The following is a 21,130-nucleotide window of genomic DNA, read 5'->3' as shown; positions in this document are numbered from 1 at the left end:
TATTTCTGTTGCTATTTTATTAGCTAATGTTACGAGCTCTTTCACATTGCTCCTTGTAAAAATCAAAATAGTTTTCGAATAGATGATTTCATAAAAATTAAAATAGGTTGCATAATGAAGGCAAAATAAAATTTCTTTCGTATTTCATTTTGGAGTTGATTAATATCCAATTTCGAGCTCAGGCTGCATTCCTTGAAAATGTTTTTGCACTAAATTTTGTGATTGGTAATTGAATCAAAAACAAGGAAAAGGGTTTATAACCACCAACGTCATGCCAAGTAAATTAATGAAGATAAGGAATGAAAAATTATTTGTTCTCTCATTTCGAGTTTGTGATACATACCAGTGAAATAAGACATTGTGAGCTTTTCTTTCAGCTATCGATGAATAAAGTGAAGAATAAAAGATGCTTTATATTAGCGTTGCCCATAGTAAGAGAAGACGAGTATGCGTGTACCGGTGATGCAAAGACGAGTGTATGGATAAGGGGTCGATTTCATAACTACTCGAATTATTGCCTTTAGATATGTTTGAAGCGAGCGAAAGTAACAACGTTTGTCTAGGGAAGTCGAAATTGCGACAGATGAAAACGTATTCCTTCCATTGTGTTGAAGTGGAGTGCGTGATAAGCGGAAACCTCGGTGAATGGGTTATTCTCAAAGAGATGCTGTGTGGATAATGGATGGAGCCCTTTGAGGAGCGTCTGAAAGAACTTGGACTGGATTTCCTCGTGACGGAGGACAGACTGGGAAGGCGAGTACCCTCCATTCTTGGCCACGTTAATAGGACGCATCGCTCGCTCTCAAACTGTTGTATTTTGTCTTTGTTCTCATACAAATCACTAGTTTTAAACTTAAAATTTAAAAATTAAATCGAAATTAAAAGCTTGAAAATGGTAGATTAGCAATATTAGCACCATATTAGCAATTTACTTCGAGACTAACACATTTTATTTAAAAAATTACGACCGTTTTCGGCTGTCAAGACTGGTTTTATGTACTTGATAATGGCTTGATAGCCGGAACCGGTAGTAATTTTTTTTAATATTTTGTGGAAGTCAGGAAGTGTTGTCTTTGCTAAATTACACTTTACAAATTGAAATTTACGAAATATATGGTGCATACACTTGTTAACATTTTTACCCCTCAAAAATATAAAAACTTTCACATATGAGGAAATATTTATTTAAAATTTTTACATATTCCAACTATTTATGGCAAATCTTTGATCGTTTCTCCTTATTAAGATATGAGTCCTGATCCATTTATCTTTTCTCATTGCTAAGATCTGAGAGCTTAAAATAATTCAACGTGAAGCCATTTTTTGAGGCTCTTTTCAATAGAAACATAAAATGAATTATTGGTGCCTGGTGGGGCATTTTTTTGCCAGCTCTGAGCCCAATCCAGGCTCTGGCCCAAGAGGGTGATATTCGGGATCCAAATGCCGATGTCAGTTTTTGAAACTATAGAAGAAAAGAAAGAAAAATCGCGAATAGTCTCTCCTTATGCTTCGGTTTGAGGAAAAAACGTAAATAAAGGCCTGATAAAGACAACCTTCGAGATCAACCTTCAAAAGTATATTGCATGAGCAAAAAAAGGAAGACCTCGAATAAAATACATGGAAAAGGTAAAAAGATTGATGTAAAAATATAATAGAGCGTTAAACCAATCGTAGGAATGTGGACTATTGATGATAATAGTGAAAGATTCATCGCGCGTTTAGTTCTTTGGAGCAAGGCCCCTGTAAGACTGTCTCAAAATTTGCGTTTCGTAACGAAACACCCTTAAGAGGGATGAACGGGATATGATTTGAAGGCTATGAAACGGAAATAAACGATTCCTCAATCATGAACAGACGATGAACTCTTCATTGTGGAATGAACTTTTCACCAACAACAACATTGGAGATTTATGCGATGGAGGAATGGACTAAGAATGGTGAATTCGAAGAAAGTGAAAAGTACATTTCAAGTGCAATATTCTCGGCTCAATCAATCAGTTGAACTTATATATCCTGATATAACACTCGTTTTGAATACTTGATAGTGGACTGAATGTATTGAATATAATTTATTTTATGTCCATGTAGAAGTATTTTATTGAATGTATGTTTACATTCTTCTTGATATATTCCAAAGAATTTTATCTTCTTCACATCATTTATCAAGATAGGCATTGAAATGCTTTTCCCGGTCAAACCAAACGTTTTTTTTCCGAATCAGATTTAATCATTTTGTAAAATTGATTGTTTGAGGCGTAACTTTGTGAAAGCGATTCTAAGTTCCTCTTTTTAATTTTTTTAATTTATTTTTTTTTCAAATAATCGTATGCATAAATTTTATTCTTTTTTAAATTTAATGAGTAAGTTTCTTTCGTTAATTCTTCGCTATTCATTGCTGATGCCCCATTGTCTGTTTTGATATGGGTCTCAAAATTCGTCTTCATTAATCCATTATTCTCCGCAAAACAGCAGTGGCATTCATTCATTGGTGTCTCCAGGCAGGAAAAAGGAAATTCTCGACCTGGTCCTAATATTTCTCGTAACTCATATAGCTTCATTTTCTTTCATATATTATGCCGTATCTGATTCAATTCGGAATCTGCGTCTCGGACCGCCCGGGGATTCGAACGCATGAAAAAGTCTAGTTCGCAATGCAGTAATATTCAGCATATTGCTGTAGTAGCATTGTCTTCGCTCGCATGCACATACCTATTTGTAATTTAGCATGCCCTTTCCCGAACTCTAGTGCTCAATATTTCCTCGTCTAAAAGCTGATCGATCTATTTCTTCTCTTTTTTTTCGCATCCATTTTCCTATTTTGGAATCTCAACTTTTCCTTTTCTCGATTGATACCGCATGACCGCAGTGCTGCAATACATGGGCGGTACTACTGCGAAAGATTCGCAAAATGCATTCCTGTCGTACATAAACCCGGATATGTTGATGCAAACGATTGCATAACGTAATCCATTTTTTCCCTTCGAAATTGAGCTTTATCAGGGTTGGCGATCATCAAGAAAACTTGTGGAGTCAGAAATCTTCTTTGAAGAGCCTGAAAATTCACGGAATATCGGAAGAACTAGCAAATTGATCAAGAGTAAACTCGCATTATTTTGTTAACCCAACCTAAAACTAATGCTGCTTCTAAGTATCATCAAAAATGTACACATTTTCAGCTCTGTTAAGGAAAGTTTGAAACCACATGTTCATTTGCGCTGTAAAGTTTAAGAGCGAGATATGTAGTCGCCACAATAATTTATGACTAAGTAGATAATGTTCACTTTTTTAAATAAGAAGTCTCTAAGTTCAATTTTCCAAGAAGCATCTTTGGGTTAGAAAGGGTTGAATCATATAGTGATATTTCTATCATCATCAAAAAAATCGTTGATTCAACAGGATCGATGGAGGTAGATGTCAGCCCGGGCTAAGATATAGGCAAGCGAAATTCACACATTCAGAATTAGGGTGCTGGAATATTCATCTTGCTTTTTTAGTAGGAGATTTTAACGAAAATGAAAACGTAATGTTTATGATTTTTCGTCTCCTTCTTAGATGATACTCTGTTCAATTCAAATCCGTTCTCTTATGGACATTCTTCGTATTTGAAAACTTTACAGCGTAAAAATGATATCTACATTTACATACTACCCCGCAAGCTGCCTCAAAAGGCTTTTGGCCTGAAATATTGAAAAATAGCTCATTATTTTCGTTAATTATGAAATTCTATCGAATTTCCACTAAGTATAAAATGAGAAAGAAATGCAGTTAAGGACATAGTTTAAAACACATAATATACTAATTATAAATAATTCCTAGGAGCAGTAATAAAGCGTAAAATTTGAACTTCCGTCGGTTAGAGTGTGGGAAATAGCTCCTTCGTCAAGTGCTTTACGGAATTCCCTGTTCTAAAAAAACAGCACTTACTCGAGGTATACAAACGTGTCAGCTACAGGAAGACGCCCGGAAAAGACGTACAAGGGTTTCGCCAGTATTTCCTTATGGGAAATGGGAAACAGGCTAACGAGATTACGCGGAGAATAGGTGAACAAAAAATATGTTGTAAGTTACCGAAGGGGATGTCCTCAAGCGCTGAGAAATCGAAGCTTGCAGATAGCATTTCAACCAGCTGGTTCCAGGAATGGAATCATTTCTAAATCAATCCAAAAGCGGACTAGTTATACAAAAAAATTTACTTTCCTTGCCTAAAAAGTTTGGTTTTTATAGTGAATAATGATTGGCCTAAATTAAGCTAACCGAAAGGCAATTCATTCATTTGCAAGACAGCATTAGCACTAGAGGCGTAGCAATTTGTAGGTGGATAATTTTTTTGCCTATCCGAGGGGGACAACATGTGTTGATTTCATTTCTAGCGCTCTCTGCTCTTATCTATATTTGTGTCAGCTCACTAAATTTGTCTTCGCATTAATTATTTATGGGTTGCGTAAAAAAGTAAACAGCAATGTGACCACTACCGTGCCCTTTTTTGTCAAGGAATAAATTTGGTAAACGACATTCATTTCGTAAGAAGCACTGTTTTTTTTTAGAAGTTGCTGGCACGGTACATGCACGTGAACTGATGGCGGTGTAGATAAATATGCCTAAGCTTGCTGGAGCGTTTTTATCAAAGTTTGATTTTTTAGTTTTCGGTAAGCATCTCCGTAAAAGTTTTGAATAGATTAACTATATATTATCAGTGCGATTCCAATTTCCCTAGTTTTTAATGCGTGAAGTTAATAGTTACCCAGTTTATGTCACTTAGCTCAAGCAATAACGTGTCTTGGGATGAATATTGTATCGTTAACTCATGTCCACCCGCTGCTGTATACATATTGTCTCCCTATTATGAAGATTATACCTCAGCATTGACTTTTTTATAGAAATAGAAGTCTTTCTTCTTTCCGATGTTGCTAGCATACATATGTCTTGTACGATGTTGGGTACGATGTGGTGGAAGTTCTTATATTAGTAGAATTATACATTGCAATATTTTCACTGAATTTTATTATGAAACTACTTATTTCGTCGTTACAAACAACATTATCAAGTGTAACAAGCCCTAAGAGTTCCTCGTTATATACGTCTTGGTGCTTGAAGGGAGGGGGTAAGGTGGAAGACGGCGTTTGGGTGACAAGAAGTGGGGATATTAAAGGCTGTGGGAGAGAAGGTTCGTTTTTTAGGGTCTCGGAGGAGGAGCAATGTGAGGAGAGAAGAAAGGTTCCAGGGTGGGTGAGGGTACCACGCACGCCTCCACTGTCTTCTTTCGCGTTGTGGTCGTTCGGATGGAATCCTCGTCCAGATGATCTTCTTCTCCTGGGTAGTTGACCCCGTGACGAAACGCGTAGTGTCATAATAAAACTCAGTGGAAATATTGCAATGTCTAATTTTACTAATAGCGTACATATCATTACATGCAATCATAGTATTGCAATCCTAAGATTGGTATACGATATCCCTTCATTTTTACCAATCCCAAGATATTTCTTCCACGCCCATAAGGTTCTTCTTCTACGTATCCTTCTTGATCTGTCCTAAGTACGTGTTTTTCGGTCTTCCCCGGAGACTTTTCCATCAATTTTTTCTTCCATTGGGTATTCCTACATAACTGCTGTGCCTCATTACGTGGTAAATCCACCGATTTCTTTGGAGTACAGTGATCCATAATGTCCTGTGTTCTCCTATCCTTCCTCCTCATTTCTCCTCCTCATCCTACCGGTCCATGTTGCTAGCAAGAAGCGTATATCGAAGTAAAGGGATCCAAATGGAGCCTTCCTACGAAGCTAAAATATTCTGAGCTTATTTGTAAGACTTATTCTTTTTATCGGGCCATAATGTCTCATAATGTAACCAACTACGTGTTCCCGTGTTGTTCTTCAGATTTTGAGAAGATTTCTCTTTTATCCCACTCTTCTTAGCACTTCCACATTACCTTCTATCCATTTTATCATCATCAATCTTCGAGAGCACCACATTCCGAATGCTTCCACTCTTGACTTCACTGCTGCTGTCTACGTCCAAGCCTCGCTTTCAAAGAGAAGCATGTTCCATGTATAGCATATGTTAAATAGTTTCCTTACTTCTATTCTAGCACTTTCAGCTTAAGAAGATCCTTCTTTTTGTAGAAAGCCCTCTTCGCCTGTGCTATTTTATTGACTATTCCTTTTATGCTTCGTCCATCATTGATTATTCGGCTTCCTGGGTAAGAAAACTCTTCATCTCTGAAAGTTTTATATTTTATTTTTTAATATTGCTTATGAGCATCTTCTACATCGCACGGCATGAACTATTTCTGAAGTGCGAACTAACTCACTTACTCATATTCCATAAAAACCTTTATTATTCTGACCATGGCTTTCAGCTACTAGATAGTCATTATCATTCATGGCGTAACTATGGCATGAGGGGGATAGATCCCCCAAAACAGAGGCGTAACCAAGAATTTCATTTGGCTGGGAGGTAGGGTTCCGAGGGCAAATTTTTGGAAAACATGGCACTAAGTTGAGGGTTTTAAACTAATTTTAGCAGTTTTCACAATCGGAAAACTTAATTTTTCATAGAAATCTTTTATTAAGTCATTATTTTTCAATATTTTGTTTTGTTTCATGATGAAGCAAAGTAATAACGTTTTTATATTTCGGGGGGGGGGAGATCCAGACCCCCCGACCCCCTCCCATGCTACGCAACTGCCCCCAGAGCCTTAGACAAACTTTATAGCATACTAATGATTTTAAGGAATTCTTATCGGGCTTTCAACCAGATTAACTCAGTCTCATTGACCGACGTTTCGGAAAACGACTATTCTTCCATTTTCAAGGCGTGTTACTTCAAAGAAATTTAATTTACAGAGTGAAATTGGACATTCATTGAACAACATGCCTTGAAAATAGAAAAAGAGTCATTTTCCGATTGTGGAACCTGGTTGAGAACCCGAAAAGAATTCCTCAATATTATTCACCAGGAAAAAATAAAATCTTATACTAATGATTTCCTTGCTGTGATGATTTCCCGCAGACTTACGAGTAAAACCCAAATATTAAGTGCCAAAATTATTTAAAATGCAGGTATTTCCAGGCATACAATTTTTCAAAAACTTTCCTTTGACATTTCCGTTGACTTGGTGCAGTTGCGCAGCGAGCGGGGATTTTGGGGATAAAATCCCCCCCCCCCACCCCAGCTTGGAGAAATTTTTATGTTTAATCGCTTTTACTCAATTGCATTAGTATTACTTATAGAATAGTGTGTCTTGATGATATATCCATAAGAAAGCCGTAAAACTCACCATTTTGAACTATTTATCTTAATTTTTTTCTGGGGGAGAGCCCCCGCATCTCCCGCTAAGCACGAGTATTCCATACCTCCCAGACCCTCCTATATTAGTTGCACCTTAAACCTCCCCTAGCCTCAATTCCTAGCTGCGCACCTGCCTTGGTCGCCACCCCCACCCTCTAACCCCCCAAAGCATATTCCTAGTTACCCCACTAATAATGACTATTTAGCAGTTGAAACCCACTGTCCAAATAATAAAATTTTGTGGAACGTAACAAAGTGAGTTATTGCGCACTTTAGGTATATATCGATGGCTAAGTTCTAAAAACACGTAAGTATATCAAAATTTGGCCGGTCTCAGTAAATACTGATAATACTGTTAATAAAAAATAAAATGCAGGTAAAAAACTCTCTGTTTGAAAATGTATGCTTCTTTTTCAGTCATATGTACCTATTTTTGGTTTTTAATTTCAATTAAAATTATTCAAAATTAAAAAAATAATAAATCATATCAGCTCCCCTGAAAAGTTGCTATTTTTGAGATACGCGTTGCTAGAACTTATCCATCGATATGTATAAATTGGTATAGATATACGTATAGATATGTGGTTCCACCAAGTAAAGCCTGAACACTTGATACACGAACTATTTCTGCTTCACTGTATATTGTACTTTTTTTATTTCGCTACAATTTCACCTGTCGAGAATAGGAGTGCTGGGTGGAGCTGGGAGTGGCGGCGAACGGACAGGAGGATGTGGAGAAAGACCTCGTGTTGCAAAATCGGACACACTCCGCCACAACTCATTTCACCCGACGTAAATCCTCGTGCGAAAAACGAAACCCGATTGGTTTCTTTCTCTCTTTCTCGGTCCAGATGGCGCTGGCGAGAGAGGGTGTATAAAAAAAAAGGGAGCGCCTTGTTGTCATCTGGCCGTGTTGTGTGTCTTGCTTGCGCATTCATTTCTTCCTTTTTTTTGTGGGTCAGTTTTGTCGTTGTAGCTCCTCAGGCTGGTATCGCCGCTGGGGGGTATATGACCCTCTCATGTTCGCCGTATCCCATTCACGCTACTCTGTCCGCACCTTTTCTTAATTACGGACCGCACCCCGCAAAATATGTCCCAACACTGCACCCAACCTCCTCATGTTGCAAGGAATTTATTTTATGTATCCATGTCGTTATAAAAAGCATACCGCAATTCTTGTCCTCTTACCTCTGTCAGTTCAATGCTTCCAAGAGTATTATCATCATAGCGCAACAATAGAGCATCGAAATAAGCTTACCAGCTCACATATGTCGACTAATGGAGTTCGAAATGAGCAAATTTTCAAAACTTTAACGATTTGTTTAGATTATCAGCCATAGGGAATAGAATACAAATAATAAGAAACAGACACATCTCCAGAAATATATAAATCGAAATAAAATTTAATAGCAAAAGCATATCCGTCTGTAAGTTTTTCAGGTATTTTCTGGTGTCATTCAGTTTTCAGGTGAGTCATTGTATTTGAAGGTAGCAATTTTCATAAGTCATGGGGTGTTCTTTTTTCCTAGCATATTTTAAATTAATGAAGTTTTTCTTTTCTAAAATTACCTTTATATTAGTGTTGCGATCCTATGTTTGGTTAAAAGCTGCCTTCGTTTATCCCTTCTTTTAGGTTAAAATCATTCCTGCCAATTGAGTAGGGCACAGCGCCATGCTCATATAATTGACGTAATTTGTATAAAATGATGCATTCATTTGCTAATATATTAAAGGCATAGTTGGGTGATGAGCCTGGCATTTATTTTAATCGTGTATTTAAAATTATAGCAAGCCTTAAACTTTTTTTTGAAACGGCATATACGTTCAAGCGGTGATTAACATTTTACTTACGCTTACACTGCCATGCACGGTTGAGTAAAAATGAGAATTTTCAAATGAGATTTCACAAAAAAAAGAGCGGTGTAAGTACATTTTTGGGGTCGCCAGTAGATGAAGAATAATTAAGATGACGTATTTTCAAATTTTCTTGAAAATACGTCTACTTACCTCAAAGATACGGTGCGGCGGGTTAATATCCTCACCTGCTAAATCAAAGGTCGCGGGTTTGAGTCTCACCTGTATAGGTTGCCGCTAAACCGGGCATGGGTTTCTGTGTTAGTACATCGTTGTTGGCCGTTAAAATCCCCTGATGTAAATACCTTAAAAGTGCTGTTGTCGAGGAGCTGAAGATAGAATAAAAAATAAAAAAGATAAATTAAATAAATGAATTAAAAATAGTAGCCTGAAATACTTAAAAAAATGAAATAAAAATTACATGTACTCCGTCCCTTTACACGTAATAAAATGAGGTTGTACCAGGAAATTCCTTATTGCCACCACACCCACTACAACTCTTCACAGCCTATGTGTTTCCGTGTCTTTCACTTTCTATTGTTCCCCCAATAGCACCGTGCTCTTTTTCTTACCATTCGCAATATTTCAAACGCTTTTTCATGCACACGAGCTTCGATTTTTCCCTCCAGTTTTCCAAAAACCCTCACTCTATCACCGGCATGGGATAAAATATGCTACAGTATTACTTTGTACTTTTGTTAAGGCCAAAAAATATCTAAAAGACAGAAATATTCTTTGCGCTGGGATCTAAGAGTATATTCTAGATCTTAGTAAACCTTCTGATCTAACTGAGTAATAAATAGTGCCATGAAGCAGAGGCGGCCTGCAACTTGCTGAGTTATAAAATTATTTTTAATGCTATATAATACAATACTTAATACCCAAGAGAATTTAGGCCCCTATTTAATTATTCCACCTTGATTTAAGAATATGAGGCATTATTTAATGAAAATAGCGTGTTCTTAACGTTAAGATCAATTTCTTTAGGACACCATTCTTTTTGGACCCCTTATTGAATTGAGAAAATATTCCAGGAACATATTTAAGAAGGCTTCTTTTTAAAATCCTTTTTTTCAGTGTGTATTTGTCTTAAATACATCATGTTTGCGGTCTGTCTTTCATTTTGACCTATATCTCTGGGAAAATTCTGAAATACAATTCACGTGTGGTGCGAATTGTCAACATAAACCGCAAGAAGTGTAACCTCAATATACCATAGGGTGTGAATACAGCAAACGTTACACGTTCATACTTATCTCTTATGTCTTACTCCAATGCTTCTAGATGCTTATTTTGTATTTCATGTTAAGGTGTCCCGTCACTCACAAGGAGACGTCGCCAAAGTGATGTTCAGGATCTGGATACGGATGTTATTTTGAATTAAAACTTTTGGGCTATGTCGCCGCGTCAGATTTTGGGTGGCCCCAGGGGGGCCACTTAGGGGCCACCCAAAATCTGACGCGGCGACATAGCCCAAAAGTTTTAATTCAACATGACGAGCACCCGCGAAAGTTTTAACGAAGAATTACGGATGTTATTTTCTGAAACTATGTAGGTAAGGTACAAAAAAAATGTCATGGCTTTCTTCCACATAGGCCCGGGTTCGATAGATATTCGCTTGTAAAGACTTCGCGCAACATGACATCCCTTGAGTAATCGCCGTGGTAAGGCAAAATTCGGAGTTTCGTTTAAAATCCATAAATTGATATTAAATTTTAAAAATCGCGAAGTAACTAAATAAAATAAATGGGGATAAAAGGTAACAGTGATTTCAAAAATTAGGAGAGAGAAAAACACGACCGTAGTTTAGAGGTAGCGATTACTCAAGGGATGTCATGCTGCGCGAAATATTTACAAGCGAATATCTCTCGAACCCGGGCCTATGTGGAAGAAAGCCGTTACACTTTTTCTACCTAACCTATATAGTTTCAGTTAATAACATCCGCATGCAGATCCCGAACATCACTTTGGCGATGTCTCCTTGTCAGTATATTTTGATTGATTTTCAGCTAAAATGAGGTTCAACACCTCGGGAGTAAGCGTAAATATTGAATAGCAAGTAAAATTAACCGCACTAGCGAGATTCGAACCCTTGACGTCAGTATATTAAGGGGAGGACTTGAGTATTCCATTTTACGGTGCTTACATATATTGTGCCAAGCCCAAAATTGGTCTTACCTCTCTTAGCCGTCCAAGGTTTTTAGAAACAATATCTGCTGCGTATGGACCCATTTGCGCACAAGGGCGGCCATTTTAACAAAGAATGAAGGAGATAGACCTTATTGTGAGTCCAAGTTATCGTAAATCGTTTATTCCTCGGAATTGGTTCGACGCATGGAAATTCCAAGATAGCCAAAAATTCAGTCCAAAAATCTATTGTTTCGTGTTTCGAGGATTTTGTGTTACGACTATTGCGAGTTGGTAAAAAAAATATCCAATGTTTGTGCCATAAGAAGATCAGTGACATTTTTTAATAAATCAATAAAAAATACTTTTTATAAATATATCAAAAAAATAACCGTAACAAAAAAATCAACAAAAATTTTAGTTTCTGTAAGTGAAATATAATTTTTTGGACATTTAAAAATGGTCAATAATAACGAAAAATATATAGTTTCATAAGGCTGTGATGTTAATTCAAGTCGATATATTTCGAAAACTGAGTTTTTAGATTTTTCCTTCAGAAGATTTTTTTTAATTTCTTGTCATCATATGCAGCTATCTAAGTTTACGAGGGTAATAGGACGCAGTGATTCACAAATTTTTCTATGTTAACCTACTTCAACCGATGAAATATTTTCATAGCAATAGTTTCGAGCTTAGACGAACAAACTTTGTGTTTTTCATCATGGCACGAAATATGAATCCGGCTCTAAAGGAAAATACCTAATGGATTGATACCTTTTTCCGAATCGCTTTCCTCACTTTCTGGTGATTTTTTGTTGTTTTTACTCTCCCTAGACGTGAAATTGCAACTTTCGGTGAAATCCACAGTTCCTAGATTTCCCGAGAATCATCCCAAGTGCGTCATTAGATGACGATTTTCAAGCATTGAGTGCGTCATCAGTTTGGAATTCTGTTGACTTCTCGGAGTCCTGAGGGATAAACAAAATATGGGTCACCCTACCATGAATGATATTTGGTTGACCGAACCATATATTGTGAAACTTTGGACGTCATTCCGGTTCAAAAACACCGGAGTTACGTCTGGGTTTCCCTGCTTTAACCGCTCTCTAGTCTCGCTAACGACCTTAATTTTTGACATTTCATACCCGAGGTAACTCAACTATTTAGGAAGCCTATAACAGGAAAACGGATACAACAGTAAAGACGTCAGGAGGAGAATTGCGTTATCGAAGAGCGTTTTAATGAATAGGATAGAACTTGTGAGAAAATCGTTACATAAGAGTTTAGACGTTAAATTCTAACATTTCATACCCGAGGTGAGTCAATTATTTGGGTAGCACATCAGAGGAATACGGATACAGCAGTAAGTACGACAGAAAGAGATTAGTGCTAGCGAAGGAGGCGTTCATGAACAGAAAAGAGCATATGAGAGGGTCGATAGGTAAAAGTTTGATGAAATTGTTAGTAAAGAGATCTGGAGTCTAGCTCTTTACGATGTGGAAAGGTGGACACAGGTGGAGGACAATAGAAGACTGGAGGCATTCGAGATGTGGGTGAGGCGAAGAATGGAGAACGTGAAGACGACAAAGAGGGGTAACGACAAAGTTCTGGATATGGTTGGGGAGGAGAGCCATCTTTCAGATGAGATTCGAAGGAGACAGATGGCATGGATGAAGCGAGTACTGAGCGAGGAGGCGTTGTTGAAATCAGTTCAAAAACTGTGCAGGAGGGTAGAATGTTGGATAAACGAGGGAGAGGTAGGATGAGAACTGGATTTTACATAGAATGAATTGGAGTATGTCTTATTGTGAATTTTAGTGGGAAGTCCATGAAGGGAGGGGAGGATGCCACATTATATTTTAAGTACTCTATACAAATCTACCTTAATCGGCAAAATACTTAATAATATTATCCGAGGTCCACGAACCAAACATATTTCCGCCCGCAGGTTTTCCTTGTTACGTATGCATGGGGTATCTTTAAACAGCATCCAATAATTTAGTTTCTTCGTTATCAGAAGCTATTATATTAATTTTAAGTTCCTACGACTAAAGATTCTTTCTCAATATTTATGTTCCTTTTGACGTAATTATTCGTCACGTCATTGTAAGGCAGATCCCATTAAGAAAAATTCATAAGTAATACAAAACTCTTTTAATCACAAGGTAGGTGCTAAATTTTAAGCTTTAGTTTGGCCTATTTTAAGTTGCAGTTGAAATAAAATAGAATTATTTTAATTCGATAGCAATCCTGGTCTTCAAAACTGTTTATAACGTTCTCAGTAAGCCATTCAAATTAACTCCATGGTACTGTAAACTAACCAAAGGTATTAAAATTCATCCATCAAGAAAGGCATAAATAGTTAACAATATAATCATCATTTTTCGCTGCCGTTCTGAAGAGAGATGAAATTCCAAATATTTCCCATTTGGCTCAAAATGTCCTAGAGTATTTCTAGGAAATAATCATGGAAGATAATATTATAAATTTTAACGGTGATCATCACTTTTCTGTCTTTCTCATAAATTTGATGGAAATACCATCGATGGCGAGAGTTAGTTTAGCATTATTTATTGGAACCCCATTTCATCATAAGGAACGTTTTTCTTTTCTATTTGTATGCCTTTCGTAGATCATTCTCGTTTGCCAATTTTAATTTTCGCTAGCTGTATCTTTTACTCCATCGTATATTCAACTTCAATCGAAATAGTTTGTAAATAATACAAGTGAATCCCATCTGCGTACTTCTGAGGTAATGGAGATTACACTTTCTCATTTACAGTTCTGGTTAGATAGTTTGTTCCAAGTATATACTTTAAAATAATTTATTTGTTGCATGCATTAAGACTTCATGAGTATAAATAACGAAAAAAGAACATGTATAGAATGAAATCAAAGGAATTTATCACACACTTCCACAGTGGCAATTTCATTTTCACTATGTTGATATCTGCTTCTGTTCTTCGCCGCGTTGGTAATGTGTGCTAAGGTGGCATGTTAATGTTGCATACGGATAGCGAGGATTCTCATTTTTTTCGATTGTTCCAGATGGTTGACGAAAATTCTCGTCGTTTAGATGCGTCAACTTATATAATTTTAAATAATACTATGGTTATTTGGTAGCACGTTTTCAGTTGTTGCTATTTATGTATCATGAATGGATGTATTGTAATGTTTGATTAGGTAAAGTTATATCTTAAACATTATCTTTTTAACCATATTCAAACCACAGGCAATTCGTCCATATTGGCACATATTTTCAATCTCAACACCGCTATCCAGGTGCGTTTTTCCTCCACATTTTAATACCCCGGTACACAACGTGTTGAAAATATAGGTATTGTTGAACACACATCCGTGCGCAAGAAAGCGCACTATGATAATGAGAGAGTGAGTGCCTGACGAAACGAAATTCTTCTATCGGTCTCACGGATGCCGCAAGCTGTTTCAGTTTTCATCGTGGCAAAATAATGGAGAGAAGATATACTCCTTCCGAGGCACATGAGTGCCTCCAAGGTTTCACTAGGGGGATGAAATTTCATGATAATGCAGATAAGGTGTTTATTGAGTACATCGAGGCGTCACCATCAACTCCCCCAGCTTAATCTCATCATGAGCGTTGTTGAAGCGTATTAAAGTCGCACCCACTTGTTTTACATACTTAGTGTCACCATTCGCGGGGCATTGCGATACCTCGCGTAGTCGAGTTTCTCAAACTCAGCCGTATTCAATGAGTTTCGGTATGAGGTCACCATAATTGAGAAAGAGAGGTGGGTATGTTCAATTCAGTATTCGTGAATCCAGTTGGAGTATTTGGCATCTGGCGACCGAAAATCGAAGCTTCGGAGCGGTGATCGCGGGGATAAAGCTGTTTGGGCGGTGATGGTTTACGTGATTTCTTTTACGGTTTCAGCGAAAATTGAGGTTAATGTTATCGATATTCATGAGATAGCTTCAGGAGCAGGTGTAGAATCAAATTTTGGGGTGTTCATGACCTGGGAGTATGGAATACCGCCCGGTAGTGAGGGGTGTTCTCCCGTGTAAATGTTTTTAAACCCTACGCCCCACGATAAATTCAACTCAAACTTCTCTCTCGTTTGGAATTTTAGCCATGCATTTGCATATGAACCCCCGTTACTCCTTTACAAGGACACAAAAAACTAAGATACTAATTACAATTTTAAAACATTGATAAAATTTGGAGGGATCATGAGAACCGGAAATAGAAAAAAGTACTTTTCCTCGATTTTATTGGTAACTTATCATGGCTTCGAACTTTTATCAGTTAATTATGCCGAATTTTAGTATTAGTTTATTTTATTTATTAAGTAGTGAATATGTGTAGGAAAGTTTGAATTTTCGTTTTAGAAAAAGATACCGCGACTCGTTTTTACTTACCCTTGAAGTCATACAAATTTCTTTAATATAAAAAGGAATATCAGAAAAGCGCTAAAATTGCAACAACCGTTTTTGCAGGGGTTCGAGAAGTGTTTCAACCATATGGCCACCATTTTCACGTGTTCCACGGATTTTTACACGAATTTCTGGCAAAAGTATATATGCATTATGAACACAACCTTTCAGTAATAACTTTTTGTGTTCACTTTCTCAGAGTTGTTCAAATTTTAGAAACATTTGGAAGCATAACTCATAAAACTTGTTACACAATAGATTACTCTTCATTCTTCGCAGTCAATCATATATCTGATGAACGTGTAAATAATTCGCTACACGAATCTATCTTTCCATCCTCTCCGCTGGAAACTGGCGAAGATATGGTGAAGGATTTCTGAGTGCTAAAACTTTTTACTAAAGCCCCCTTGCCGCTATCTCGTATGTATGTATGTATCTATAAACCAGATCCATTGAGTTCGGATCGGCTCCAAACAAGTCACCTAACGTTACCTTCTCGAGTCAAATGAAATCAGTGAATCCGGATAAAAAAGTTTACTGTTGGCACTCCCACGTACGTGGCTTGAGTTCGAAGAGTCTTTGAGAGCCTCCTTTCTTCAAATAGGAAATGTCCGCGTAACTTGCAGAGTTGGCCATTGGCAAAGTGGCTATTTCTCGAGTGCCTTTCTATTTTTTTGCGCCTCAAAGTAGCGAAACCTCACTTCAGCGTTGAGTAATCCTCATTTAGATGAGTCCTTTAGCGTTACATTTTTTTCACATCTTGGGGTCAGTATAGCTACTCTTAATTACTTGGAGAAGCGTTACACAGTGTTGCTCCTCACATAATCTGCTAGCGGTCGACCACTCGAGCAGGCTCAGGTATGTTTCCCTTGCGTCCATGATAGGCTCAAAGCCAATGGAAAAGTACGTGAATTCCATGCATGAAACGTTTTTTCATGTATTTCAACCAAGATTTTTTGCATACACCCACCACTGATAGGTTTGTGCATTCATCTCATGAGCGTTACACTGTAAAAATCACTTCCTTTTACGAGAGAGAGTGTTTTTTTATGACTATGAGGACGGAATGGCAAAATACTGGCAGCGATTCCCAGTGGATTTTGAGTTCCGACTCTTTTAACGAGAATGACGCAGCAGTGAGGGTTAGTCGACTTTCTTCACTTTAGTGCTCACTCTACTATTTGCCAAGGAAAGTTTAAAAGTTGTCGGGCACCTCATAATGTATGCCCTTATGACTAATGCACTTCTTTTTTCCTATTCCTTATTGTAATGTAAGGTCTCTATTTACCTGTGCGAGGGAGAAATCCATGAATTTTCTTAGAATGGCATCTCAATCAATGGTCTTTTAGAATATTTGAGATTTCTTCGGTGTGTCAATTACCTTAAGACCTTTTTGTTCCGCTAAATTTGTTTATTATGACAACGGGTTTTTGTTTTTGTTTCTTATATTCATTAACTCACTAATTTTACGATGTGATAATTACACAGAATAGACATGAATACTGCGATTTGATATGGTATGCTACGTGAAATTTGTACATCTCAAAAAAATAATTTTTGTGTTAACTAGAAAAAAAAAATGATACCTTGACTGACCAAACAGGCAGTCATTATGAAGGTTATTATGGAAAAGATACGCAAAATTTCTCATAATAGACATGATAAAATACACACAATGCATTGAAACTTTATAAAGTACTAAGGTGTAATTTTAGCAATCAACTTGTTCAATCATTTTTACATTTTAGGAGTCTGCGTTTTCTTAAATGAGAAAATTTCCACTGATCATTATTGCTGTTGGGGCCATTTTTACCATTGCTCCCAAAAAAATATCTTCTTGTGTTACATTTGAAATATCACAGTCAAAATTCATTGGAATGTGTAAAATTTCTTGTAAGATCAAGGCGTAAAAACGCATCAGAATTTGTATTATGTCTTTTCGTTGTTGTACTGTAGTGATGACAAATTAGAACGTTAAAAAACCTTAAAAAATACTAATTTACTGAATATTTTGGTTTTATTTCCTCAAAGTTATTTAGCCTAATTTTAGACTTACAATCTTACAATCAGGGTGATAGATCCCGCTAGCAAGTGGAATGTGAGTTTGAACAATTCTTCATTTCTTCTGTTAAGATGACTTCATCCACAGTGATTGCCTCGTGACTCATAAACTGAGGATTATAAGTCAAAACTAAAATTATTACTTCGATTATATGATGGCAAAAATCATTACAAATAATCGGCTCTTTTTGGACTTAACGATTGAGGAATAAATAATTCCTCAAATTTGTTTATTAATCAAGATTATCCTACCCTAATTGAATAATAGAGTTCGTTTTTTGCTGCTAATGTCGAAGTTCTTCAAATTCATGCCTAAATAGTTATAATGTTTTCCATTGTTTTCTTCAAAATGTCATCTTAGTTCTTGTAGTTCTTCTTTTCTGTTGTTTAATGGTGATTTTTATGCGTCAACTTTTAGCAACTGTATGGTAGGTATATTAAAAATAAGCTATATTATGTTTTTTACATTTTAAATTATTATGAGTCGAGTTCCAGCCTTTATTTGTGTACAATGCTTTTTTTTCTTTTTACATGCCTATCACATTCTTTTACATGCCATTTAATGCCTAATCCACAGGTAAGCCTCCAAGATTTACACATATGACTTTTCTAGATCATTTCCGCCTGCATCTGGGTGAGTAGTGCCGCTAGATAGGTGAGCATTAATGAGTCTATTATTTGTTCATTCGTTTCCATCTGATTTCATGAGTATCCATCGCGAAATTAGTTGAAAAGTTGGGTGCTCTTCTTACGCTACTTACTCAGATTACTTCATTACTATGGGAAAAGCTTATCCCCGTGAAAGACCTTGCATATTAAATTACAGATTCGTAAAAATAAATTTCCAATATAAATTATAATACATATTTATGAACAGGCAGAAGGTAGACATTTAAAATGTAAGTAACTACTCGATTCCATGAGCATTTGATGGCACTCAACCGGCTTCAACTATTGCTGATTACACAGGCCAACAAAAAAAAATTTTGAAAACTTTTTTTACTTTAATAGCTGATCTTTATAGATTTTTATGTGCCGAATCCAAACCTGGCCTTAGTTTCTTGTATCACCCACAGTTTCCAAGCAATATGTATTTAATATTTAGTTTAATACCCCTATACGGTACACAGGGAAATCAATGAAACACTGTGTTACATCATAAAATTGTTTGTATTTACTGTTCACTACATCGTGATAAAATTGTTTGTATTTACTACAGCGTGATAATACAGGGTTCACTTGTCAACTGGAATTGGTCTACATTTTCTTTCCCTTTTTTCCTCGAAGCTTCTTGTGTAGCTTTTTATGAATCGCTTGCTGAACTTCTCGGTGAAGTACCAACAGTAATCCCCCATTATCTTCGTTCATTAGACCTACTTTTTCAATTTTATTATAGCTATAAAAAAGTGTTAAATTCTAAAAATATTTAAGTAAATTTACTTAAATATGTCTAACTTCCACCAATTGAAGCCTGAATCTGTTGAACTTATCTAAAAATATTGCTTGATTTCAAAAATGTAACTGTAAAATGTGAATAAATGGTGGGTGATACAACTTTAAAACCATCATATTTGGATTCAGCAACTTTTAAACATAAGAATAAGGTATTTTCAGTAAAAAGTTTTTTCATTGTTGGCCTGTGTGATCATTAGGAGCAATCTACGAAACTGGTATGTAATCAACGTGGCTTTTCAACCATATTGAACCTCCAAGTATGTTTATAAATGGTTCAAGTAATAAAATCCACCGTAACAGCTACATGTAATTTACAAGTATATCTCCCATGTTACCATTTCCGTAATTTTAGCTTGCCCTCAAGTTGACCCGGCTTAATGGAAGGCGACGTTTTTATCACCTCGGTGATTAACCTTTTCCACCTAACCCTCGAAGTACGAGCTCACGGAATTTCTTTTCGCCGTCGTCTGCCTGAAAATTAAACGGAAAACAGGTATCAAGCCGCTGATTTATCAGAACCTGTTTTTATAAAAGCAAATGGATTGTGCGGGGCTACTCTAGTGTCTGGTGGAGACCAAACTGCGTGTTTCTCTGGGTCACTTGGATGGAAGGCGTCTTGCCATTTAGTCCTGGAATGAGGATGACATTGAACGGAACGTCTTGTGAGACCTTTGACCTCTGGATGCTCTAGCGATGACGCTGCATTAGTCTCGCGGATTTTAAAAGGCGCCCTTCTAAACGTGTCCGCGTTATCGCGGCGAGATATTGGAATGAATAAAATCAGCAGGAGCCGGGTTAATGGTGACCAGGCCGGTGTGTTATGAAGTTAACAAATGGTACTGAGTATACTGGAGCGTAGGCGGCTGTAATCCAAGGCAATCCCCATGGCAATATGAGACCGTGAATTAATGCGGAGGCAGTAGGATAGAATATTATCGGAATTTTAGTGATAACTTAAGGCTTAACAATGTAATACCTCAATGAAAATGGAAATTATGGAAAAAATGAAAATAGTACGTCATAATTCTCACTTCAAAAATTTTTCAAGGTACATCCCGGGTTTCTTTACTCAGTTACGGTGAAAATAAGGAGTCATTTTATGTAACACCTTGTAGGTGATGCACAAAGACTTCGCTGTTCCACAAAATAAAATATATTTGCCACCGGTTTCGATACAGCGTATCATCATCTGGCAATTACAAGTATCAGTATATAGAATTTATACCCTTGAAGGCGTTAGAGGGGCGGTAGAGTGGAGGTGGAGAAAGGGGTGGGAATGGAGGAGGGGGTAAGGGAAGGGAAGGTAGGTTTGGGAAGTACGTCGCTGATGGGTCACTGCACGGGGTAGCCGAGGGTTGGTGTATGATGACGAAATACGGGGAGGGGTGTTATGGAGTGGTGAGTGGCATCGGTAATGGTTTCTCGGAAAAAACATTGAGCAGTGGTGAATGGTGAGAATACAATTGCTAGTTAACTAATGTTAAAACGTGGATTTTTCATGTTTCATGTTAGTTCATGTTCGTTTTCACGTTTCATGCATTTCATACATTAAAACACTAGAACATAATTAGGGATGCACAAATCTATAAAGCAAGTAACTGAACAAAGTAAGTTGTTAACTGGCATTTAATAATGCAAGTTTGCCTTAAAGGCATCAAAAGACGCAAAATCTAAATGAACGTATCTGGGAGTTCTTCTATTCTTCTACATGGCCGTAAAAAGGCTTCAAAAAGATAATGCTATTTTTTAGCCCGGTGTCTAGGGCTATTGAGATTGTATGAGTCGCTCCTTGTACGCATACTCCGATGCACAAATCTGATACAGATACATACAGATAGAACTACGAACATTTGGTTTTCCAGGCTATTGAAATTATCGTTGGACATAAGGAACTTAGATAGCGTAGTGAGTCTTATAGATATTTTCTTTAATT

This window comes from Ischnura elegans, chromosome 8 (assembly GCF_921293095.1).
Source record: "Ischnura elegans chromosome 8, ioIscEleg1.1, whole genome shotgun sequence".
NCBI classification, from domain to species: domain Eukaryota; kingdom Metazoa; phylum Arthropoda; class Insecta; order Odonata; family Coenagrionidae; genus Ischnura; species Ischnura elegans.
Note: the sequence above shows the minus strand (reverse complement) of the source record.